Source organism: Dioscorea cayenensis, chromosome 4 (assembly GCF_009730915.1).
Source record: "Dioscorea cayenensis subsp. rotundata cultivar TDr96_F1 chromosome 4, TDr96_F1_v2_PseudoChromosome.rev07_lg8_w22 25.fasta, whole genome shotgun sequence".
In the NCBI taxonomy this organism is placed as follows: domain Eukaryota; kingdom Viridiplantae; phylum Streptophyta; class Magnoliopsida; order Dioscoreales; family Dioscoreaceae; genus Dioscorea; species Dioscorea cayenensis.
In genome coordinates, this window is record NC_052474.1 from 18,128,950 (window position 1) to 18,139,235 (window position 10,286).

At 41.3% G+C, this 10,286-nt stretch overlaps 1 non-coding gene across 1 annotated transcript; it reads right to left on the reverse strand.

Moving 5' to 3' along the window:
- Window positions 1-2,274: 2,274 nt before the first annotated feature.
- On the reverse strand, window positions 2,275-2,381 carry LOC120259615. Its single transcript, XR_005536173.1, has one exon. It is a non-coding gene; the product is annotated as a small nucleolar RNA R71 (small nucleolar RNA).
- Window positions 2,382-10,286: the final 7,905 nt, after the last annotated feature.

Consider the following 10,286-nt stretch of genomic DNA (forward strand, 5'->3'; position numbering starts at 1 on the left):
TTGAACCGGCCGGGCCCGTCCAGGTCTGACAACCTTGCTAAACTATATGGCTTCAATACTGTCAAAGTTGGAGTACAACTGATTGAACTCAAATGATACCCATACCTCCAAAGTGAGCATAAGGATAGCCGGCTCTCGAATAGAGAATAATCTGTACCAGCTACCGACTGAGAGAAGCTCCTTAACCTCGTCAGCCATCTCATCTCCTAGCTGGATCTCCCTCAATGCCCTTAAGTTGGTGAAATGCGATTGCTCGAACTTGAGTCTCGCCAAACGCCGAATAAAACCTGATGTTCGGGGGTCGCAAACACCATGTGCTCAGGAGAGGGCTCATGAGGATGCTTATAGGCCACTTTCTTCGATCTGCTAGCCATTTCTGTAAAAATTAAAAAGAAATTCATCAAATCAAACTCAAAACCTAATTCTGCAGAAATCCACATGGTTTTATGAAAATTCCATATGCCCATGTGGATCTTCGGGGCGTGACAGCCGCACGACCAGAGCCTCCAATGAACTCAAAATACAACATAAAATCTTTTAGGCTCGATGAGGGGACCTTTAGAGAAGACGCAACCACTCCACTAGACCATCGACATAAGCAACAGGGAGTTTTATTTCTGAATTCCATATTTTTACTTTTGGCTTCATTATTGATTGTATTTTGCTCCATGGAGAGCTAAACCCCTAGTGGGTACTTGGACTTGTATACCTTAGGGTGATGTTGTCTCTTTGGCCTTTTATTATGCTTCCTTTAATTGATGTTTTAATTGAGTTCCAATCTTGAATGCTTGTTGAGTTTATTTTCCCTTAGAGTGACACTAGGGTTGAGAATCCATTTTGGTAATCCTTGTGGATGAGTGACACACCATGAGGGTTAGACAATACTTGATTGGAGAAGATTGAGAGGGTGAGTCGAGAGGTAGGGGAGTGTCTCCTTTTCCTTCCGGCGTGATTTATCTTACCTCCACATCTCAAGAGTTTTTTGCGGTCACAATAGAGTGAAGTACTAAGAGACAAACTCCACTGGGGCTTAGTTGCACATGCGACAAAGTGAAGAGTTGTAGTAATCCTTAGTATTTGTGGCTTAATTATGACTAGGGATCTTTCGTCTGGACCAAACAGTTAGATCTATTTTAGGGAATAGGGTTTATCACTTGGAATCCCTAGATCCTAAAGCAACCTAGCACAGTGTGAGGTGTCGAGACTGTGAGATTTGTCTAACCGGGCATAGTGTAGGGTTAGTCATGGTTGACCTTAAGTTTTGGGACCGTGTGTTTAAAGATTTCCACAACTCATTAAGCATTAGTTAGGGAATATAATGATTGGTCTTGCACTTGAAACAATAGTAGTAGGGTGAGCAATATCCTGGTGCCCCATTTATCGTCGATTGCCTCACTTATCTTTTATTTGCGCCTCCTTCTTTTGTTCTTATTTCTATTTGTTTTTATTCTTATTCACATCATTATCGATTCAAATTCATTCTAGTTAAATAGCAATCTTTGTGTTCTAATCACTATTCCCTATGGATTCGACTACCCACTCACCGGGGTATTATTACTTCAATCAACCCGTGCATTTGCGGTACACACGTAAAAGGGCGTTTGTCAAGTTTTTTGTGCCGTTGCTGTGGAATAGGCATTTTAGAAGCACTTTGCACTTTGCTATTTTAATGATTCACCATTTATTCTATTTCACATTTTCTTATTCTTCCATCGTTCAGATTTGTTTTTCTTTCTTTGGTTGTAGATCTAGGTTATAACCTTTGGGAACCCTTCGACATTGGTTAAAAGTGATCCTGAACTTAAATGAACACTTCATAGAAGCGGTAAAGAACCTGTGCAAGAATAGACAAATCAAGCTGAGGTAGTAGGTGAATGGTGAGATATGGCAGAACATAAAGAACAGCAGAGGACACTGTCCGATTATGCCAGACCCGCAGCTCTTGGCACATAATCTAGCATTGTACGACCACTGATCATAGCTCAGAATTTTGAGCTCAAGCCAGCAATCATCCAAATGTTACACCATTCGGCACAATTTAATAGTTTGGCCGATGAGGATCCAAACAATCATATAGAGAACTTCTTGGAAGTGTGTGACATGCTTAAGATCAATGGTGTTACGGATGATGCTATCAAGTTGGGGGCTTTCCCATTTTTCTTGAAAGGGAGAGCGAAGAAATGGCTACATTCATTACCTCAAGCATCGATTAGTACATGGGAGAAGATGGTAGAAGCTTTTCTTACCCGATATTTCCCTCCTAAAAAATTTGCGAAGCTTAGAAATGAAATATCCTCCTTTGCGCAAATGGAATTGGAGTCTCTATTTGATACATGGGATAGTTTCAAGGAGCTCTTGTGGAAATGTTCTTAACATGGGTTTCCCAAGTGGATGATCATTCAGACTTTCTATAATGGGTTGAACCCAAGCACAAGACAGTTACTTGATGCTGCAGCATGAGATACCTTAGAGAGTAAGACCCTGAAAGAAGCCTAGCTTCTCATTGAAGAAATGGCTATAAATAGTTATCAGTGGAATACAAGAGACAGAAAGAAAGTAGCTGGACTTCGTGTGATTGACGCAGTTACTTCATTGGCGGCCCAAGTGGAGTCTTTGAGCATGAAGTTAGACACTCTAACTTCTAATAGAGTGGCGGCCATGACTAGTTATGTAGTTTGTAGGAGAGGACATGCTCCATCTGATTGCCCGATTTCTATTGGTGGTACATCCTCGGTAGAACAAGTGGACTTTGTGGGTAATGCAATGAAAAACGAAGGCAATCCATATAGCAACACCTACAATCTGGGTTGGATGAGCCACCTGAATCTTTCATGGAGTAATCAAGGGCAACAGAAGACAATGGCACCACTCGATTTCCAACAAAAACAAGAAGCACTGAATATGGAGAACAGAGTTTTGGTGTTGGAAAACCGGATAACCGATCTAGAGAAGGCTTTCACCAAGTTTCATTTAATCGTCAAATAAAAGATTTCAACTAGTTTAAGCAACACTTCGCAACCACACCACATCATTGCACAATTTGGAGAATCAAGTGGGGCAAATTACAAAGTCGTTATTGGAGAGACCTCAAGGAAGCTTGCCTAGTAACACTGAGACTAATCCAAGAGAACATGTGAAGGTGATCACTTTGAGAAGTGGTAGTGAGGTTGACTAATGTTGAAGCACCTGAGGTCGTAAAGGTTAAGGAGAGAATAGAAGGAAATGAGGTGGTACCCCCACCTTACAAGCCCAGAATCCCTTATCCTTCAAGGATGAAGAATGACCAAAATGATGAACAATACAAGAAGTTCTTCGGGTTATTCAAGCAGTTGCACATCAACATCCCATTTGTGGAGGCATTGTCTCAAATGCCTTGGTATGCAAAGTTTCTGAAGGACCTCTTGACCAATAAGAGGAAGTTAGAGGAAAGTGCATCTGTGATCTTAGATGCTTCATGTTCGGTGGTGTTGCAAAAGAATATGCCGAATAAGAACAAGGACCCTGGAAGCATCATCATTCTGTATGACATTAGTAATTTAGGTGAGGAGAAGGCATTGGCGGACTCAGGGGATAGCATCAACATCATGCCTTATACATTCTTCCGAAAGCTAGGCTTGGGAGAGCCTAAGCCCACTCAAATGAAATTACAATTGGTGGACCAAACAGTTAGACATCCGAGGGGCATCATCGAAGACATACTCGTGAGGTCGACAAGTACATATTTCCTGTGGACTTTGTAGTATTGGATGTTAATAAGGATGTCATCGTTCCTTTGATACTTGGAAGGCCCTTCTTGGGCACTTCCAAAACTCTCATCGACATGGACGGTGGGGAGCTTACTTTATGAGTTGGGGATGATAAGCTTACATGCCGCCTCACCGAAGCCATGAGACATTCTCTAGACTTTGATGATTGTCTTTACTTTCTTGATACTACTGATGAACTAATAGATGAATATGTGCAGGAAATGATGAATCCAGACCCGTACGAGGGGTTGCTAGACCAAGAAGTGGAGAATGAAGACGTGATGATGCTTGTTCTAGAAGAAAGATACAACCTACCCTAGGGATCATGAAAATGATGCTCTGGAGGATGAAGCGTGTAAGGAGACGTCACAAGAAACACCCCAAGGTTAATGGGACTGAGTAAGAATAGATTAAGGATGACGAACCCTTGTGCGGTAACAAACTTGATAATTCTCCCTCTACCTTCAAAAGACTATGTTTATCATGCTTTCAAGTCATGGGTTAGAGGGAAACCTTCATCTATGAGCCCTCGTGAGGTAAGTTCAGGTATGTCAAGCTTAGTGACGTTAAACAAGCGCTTATTGGGAGGCAACCCAAGTCTTTACTATTTTTCAAAGTATTAGTTAGTGTTTGTATTAATAAGAGCTTGAGTGTTGGTGTCTTCATCTTTTACATGCTATTGTTGTGATTTTCTTGTAGATTGTTGGTGTTATCTTATTCTTAATTGTGTGTGTCATAGTTTTCTTGTTTGTTGGAGCATGTTTTTCATGATTCTCTGGTTACATTTGCATAATATAGGGTAGGCTTTGAAAGATGTAATTGTTCCAAAATATTTCTCCAAAGTCTGTAAATTTTTCTAAGACATCCATAGAAGACACACAGCGGCGTGGAATTTTCATATTGGCATGTGTTTTCATTCAGAGCTCATCCCGAGAGGACACAAGGGGGGTGTAACTACCCTTATGAATGACCTTGTGATGGTCACACGCCCGTGGGTAATTTTCACACGAGCGTGTGTTTCTCTGCAGAAGTTCAGAACTGTATGCCAAGAAAACACAATGGCATCTGAATGACCCTGTGCGGGGCTTGTGAATACTAAGGGCCATGTGGAATTTCCACACGCCTATGTGGAACACTTAGAAGAAATTCTCGTGTGGACGGAGGAACCACATGGGCGTGTGGGTGCCCTGTGGGTCGGGCACACGGGCCTGGGGAATTTCCACATGCCCGTGTGTATGCATTTAGAGGCAAAGAATGCCACCCGAGAGCAGACAGGGGCGTGTGTCTGCTCCTATGAAGCTTCCTTGTGGAGTCACACGGGCGTGGGAAATTTCCACATGCGTCTGTGGATGTACAGAATTTAAAAGGCCGTGATTTCACTTTATAAATATTATGTGCTTTTTCATTTTTACACTTCTCCATACCAAAAGAACACTTTCTCAGACTCTCCCGACTTCACACCATGGTTTTAGAGAGATTTCATTCGAATCTTCCGGTCGATTTTAAGGTTTTCATCTTTATCTTGTCGGTAAACCCTCATTCTCTCTTTTCTTATCCATACTTGATTTTGATTCAATAAAATCTACTAAATTTGCTTCATTTTGATGTTTAAATGATGAATATATGTTTTAGAAGCATTTGAGAACGAATTTGTGATGTATTTTAAAGCATACTGCATAGTGGCCGTGCAGGTTTCACGCCCAGTGGATCCACACGGGCATGTGAAATTTCCACACGACCGTGTGGATTTCTGCAGTATTGTTATTGATAAGTGCTTGTGTACTAAAAATACAAAGTATTGTTTTCTTATGATGAGCATTACTTTTATCAGGTTTTATCGCTAATACGTGTGTTTTTGTGTTTTTTTGCGCATATAGGGTTGTGGAGCCAAGTAGAGAAGAAAGGAGCCAAAGTAGATTGCAAATGCATTATGTTGATAGAATCTTGAAGTGGACACACGAGAAGAAGCAAGTTGTGCTCAAAGACATATCAGTGTGATAAGTGCTTGTGTATTAAGAATGCGAAGTATTTTTTGCTTACGATGAGCATGACTTTTATCAGGTTTAAGCGCTAATACATGTGTATTTGTATTCGTTTGCGCATGTATGGTTGTGAAGCTAAGTATTAAGAAAAGAAGCCAAAAGTAGATCGTGAATGCACTATTTGGTGGAATCTTGGAAGCAACAAACACTATGACGCAAGTGGGGCTTTAAGATACGTGAATTTGTGCCAACCTCCACGTATTCAAGCCATTACAATGAGTTGGAGAGGCACGAAGGCAGTCACATTTGCGTATTTCAACTTGTCTAATGATAGCAAGACCTTCACCAATGAACCCATTCATTGAAGAAGCAACGCGATCTACAGCATAAAAGTGTGCCCGTTTATGTTGCCTCGATGAAAAGTGGATTCGGGAGTGTTTTTTTGGTGTGGGTACTGCAACAAATCAATATAGCAAGTTACTGTAGTAGTTACTGTTTACAGCCAGTCGAAAATCATAATTCTAGAGAATCCACATGGGCGTGTGGAAATTCCACACGCCCATGTGGAAATTCCATAGGGGCATGTGGAACATCCACAGGCCCTTGTGGATACCCGATTCCAGCCTATTTAAAGCCATTTTTCAGCCGGATTTCAGCATATGTTTTTTTCCATCTTTTCTCCATCTTTTGAGAGGCCGGCGGCTAGGGTTTAGAGGGGTTTTGGCAAGGCTTTTGGAGTGGTTCTCTTGCTTGGACACCAGATTCTCTTGGAAGATAGTTATTGGGGGAGCTTTCATTGGCACCGATTTGGCGAGGTTTGCCCTAGGCTTGACAAGGGGACCTTTGGAGAGGACGAGGCCACTCCACAAGACCATCAACATAAATACCAAGGTGGTTTTCTTATGGAACACTTTTTTTTTACTTTCGATTTCATTGTTGATAGTATTGTGCTCCATGGAGAACTAAACCACCTAGTGGGTACTTGGATTTTGTAAACCCTAGGATGTTATTGTTTCATTGACCTTTTACTTATTTTTTCCTTAATTGATGTCTTTAATTGAGTTCCAATATTGAATTCTGGTTGAATGATTTCTTCCCTTAGAGTGACATTAGGGTTGAGAGTCCATTTTGGTAGCCTTTTGTGTTTGAGTGACACACCATTAGGGTATGACAATGCTAGATTGGCGAGGGTTGAGAGGGTGAGTCGAGAGGTAGCGGAGCGTCCCCTTTCCCCTCCATTGTGATTTATACTACCTCCATTTCTTAGAGTTCTTTGCGGTCACAATAGAGTGAAGTGCTAAAGGATGAAATCCACTGGGGCATAGTTGCGCGAACAACAGAGTGAAGCGTTGAAGTGACTTTAGTATCTGAGACTTAATTGTGACTAGGGCCCTTTACACAGTGTGAGGTGTTGAACTCCATGCAACTTTACACAGTGTGAGGTGTTGAGACTGAGTGATTTCTCCGCCGGGACATAGTGTAGAGTTAGTCACGGTTGACCTTAGATTTGGGACCATGTGCTTAACGATTTCCATGACACATTGAGCATTGATTAGGAAGTATAATAGTTGGTCTTGCACTTGAAACATTAATCCTAGGGGGAGCGTTGTCCGAGTACCCCACTTCTATCGATTGCCTTACCTCTCAATTTTATTGTGCATCTCGTTCTTATTTCTTTTATCTGTTTTTATATAAATCCCATTCATCATACCATCAATTTATTCTCATCATAGTTAGATTGCAATCATTGTGTTTCAATTCACTATTCCCTGTGGATATGATACACACTCACCTGGGATTTATTATTTTGACACCCGTACACTTGCGGTTTACACGCATATTTGGTCATGTCAAGTTTTTGGCGCCGTTGCTAGGGAACAGGCATTTTAGAAGAACTTTGCACTTTGCTATTTTAGCTATTTATCATTCATTCTATTTCACACTTTCTCATTCTTTCCATCATTCTCATTTGTTTTCTTTTGTCATGACTTAGTTTTTCTTGCAAGGAGTTTAAATGATGATTGATCCGCTTATTGCTCTGTATACTCGAGTTGAAGCTTTGAGTGAAAAAGTTGATAGAATTATTGCTTCACAACAACTTAGCATTCCTTGTTGCAACACAAATCATCCAATTGAAAAGGGCTACCCAAACTTCTTATGGAACAGTGATGGACAATATTGGGAAGCACCTCAAGAGGAATGTCAAAAGGATGAGATACTCGGAGAAAATGCACTTCAGTTGCAAAGAGTATTAGCTAACTTTATTGAAGCATCCGATGTCTGCGTCCAAAATATGGAGACCACACTAAGATGTCATGTAGCCTCCTATAAAAACCATGAGCATCAATTAGGAGGGATACTTGACACACACTCCGAGGAACAACAAGCATTTGAGCAAGCAATTCAAGTTCCTTAGAGAGATGATGTGGTAGTGATCGGCAATGAAGAAGTTGGGCGGAATGAGTATGATGTTGTCGAGATTGAGGAGATACAAGAAGAACCTTTCATTCAATGTGAGGATTGTTTGAATGGACAGTATGTTTGTGAGTAAGAAATGATACAAAGAGGGTCGGCAAAGACAGATTGCTTTCAAGTTGAAATGGAAGAAGAAGTAAATTCTAAGGTAATGGAATGAACACTCCTCTTTGGGATTGATCAACTCATAAATTGCAAGAAAGAGATTTTGGGTTTGGAAGAAGATGCGGGTAGGAGATTGAAGCCATCAAATTACCCACCTGTGCTAAGCTTGGACAATTCCCAACCCAAATATTTTCCTTGGATGGCTAAAGGTAAGATGGTTGGACTCTCCAACAAATATTCCAACAAATATTCCAACAAATATTCCAACAAATATTCCAACAAGTACATATTTCTTGTGGACTTTATAGTTTTGGATGTTGATGAGGATGCCGATGTTCCACTAATACTTGGGAGACCATTCTTGCGCACTTCTAAAGCTCTCATTGACATGGACAGCGGAAGCTGACCTTATAAGTTGGTGATGACAAGTTGATATACCGCCTCGCCAAAGCCATAAGACATTCTCTTGATTTTGATGATACTTTGTATTTTCTTGACACTACTGATGAGTTAATTGATAAATACGTGCAGGAAATGATGAATCCGGACCCGTATGAAGGGTTGCTAGACCAAGGAGTTGAGAATGAAGAAGTGTTGACACTTGGTTTAGAGGATAAGTTGTAACCTACTCTTGGGATCATAAAGAAAATGATCTAAAAGATCAAGCAAGCAAGGAGACACCACAAGAAGCGCCACAAGGCTAATGGTGATGTGCAAGCACGGAGTAAGGGTGGCAAACCCTTGTGTGGTAACAAGCTCGATAACACTCCCTCTACCTTAAAAAGATTATGTTCACCATGCTTTCAGGTTGTAGTAAGAGGGAAACCTTCATCCATGAACCCTCGTGAGGTAAGGTCAGGTACATCAGGCTTAGTGATGTTAAACAAGTGCTTCTTGGGAGGCAACCCAAGTCTTTACTGCTTTTCTAGGTTTTAGTTCAGTACTTGCATGAATAAGAGCTTTATTGTTGGTATCTTAATCTTTTGCGTGCTATTGTTGTGTTTTTCTCATGGATTATTGGTGTTTTTGTGTGCATAATTGTGATTGGCGAAGTTTTCTAGTTGTTTGAGTGTGTTTTTCATGATTCTCTTGTCATATTTTCTATTATCTAGGCAGGCTCTGAGTATATATGAGTGTGCAGAAATTTTTGCAGAGTCTGTAAATTTTTTTAAGTCATCCAGAGGAGATACACGGCCATGTGTAATTTCCACACGGGTGTGTGTCTCCATTCAGAGCTCATCCTGAGAGGACACAGCGGCGTGCATTTGCCCCTCTAAATGACCTTGTGACGGTCACACGGTCGTGGGTAATCTTTATATGAGTGTGTGTTTTTCTACAGAGTTCAGAGCTCTATCCCAAGAAGACACAGGGGCGTGTCTCTGCCCTTGTGGATGACCCTGTATATTACATACAGGCGTGGGTAATTTCCACACGCCCGTCTGAATCTCTGCATAGAGTTCTCTTCCATCCCGAGAAGACACATGAGCGTGTGAGTGCCCCTATGAGTACCCCTGTGAGTATCTACATGTCCATGTGGAATTTCCATTGGGGCGTGTGGAACACTTAGCCAAATTTCGCGGGTGGATAGAGAAGCCACAAGGGCGTGTGGGTGCCCCTGTGGGTCAGGCACAAGAGCGTGGGGAATTTCCACACGGCCATGTGGATGTGTTCATAGATGAGTTGTGCTATCCCTAGAGCACACATGGGCATGTGAATGCCCTTATGAAGCTCCCCTATAGAGTCATTTTGTTCGAGTTTTTCACATGCGTCGATTTAGAAGGATTACCACATGCGTCGATTTATAGGGATTTTGTTCGAGTTTTCTGACCATTTTCAAGGTTTTTATTCTCATTTCATCGGTAAACCCTCATTCTCTTTCTTCGCCAAATCTTGATTTATTTTGGTTTTTATGATGTATTTCTTTGATTTTTGCATAGTGACCATGCGGCTTTCACACCCCGTGGATTTACACACGTGT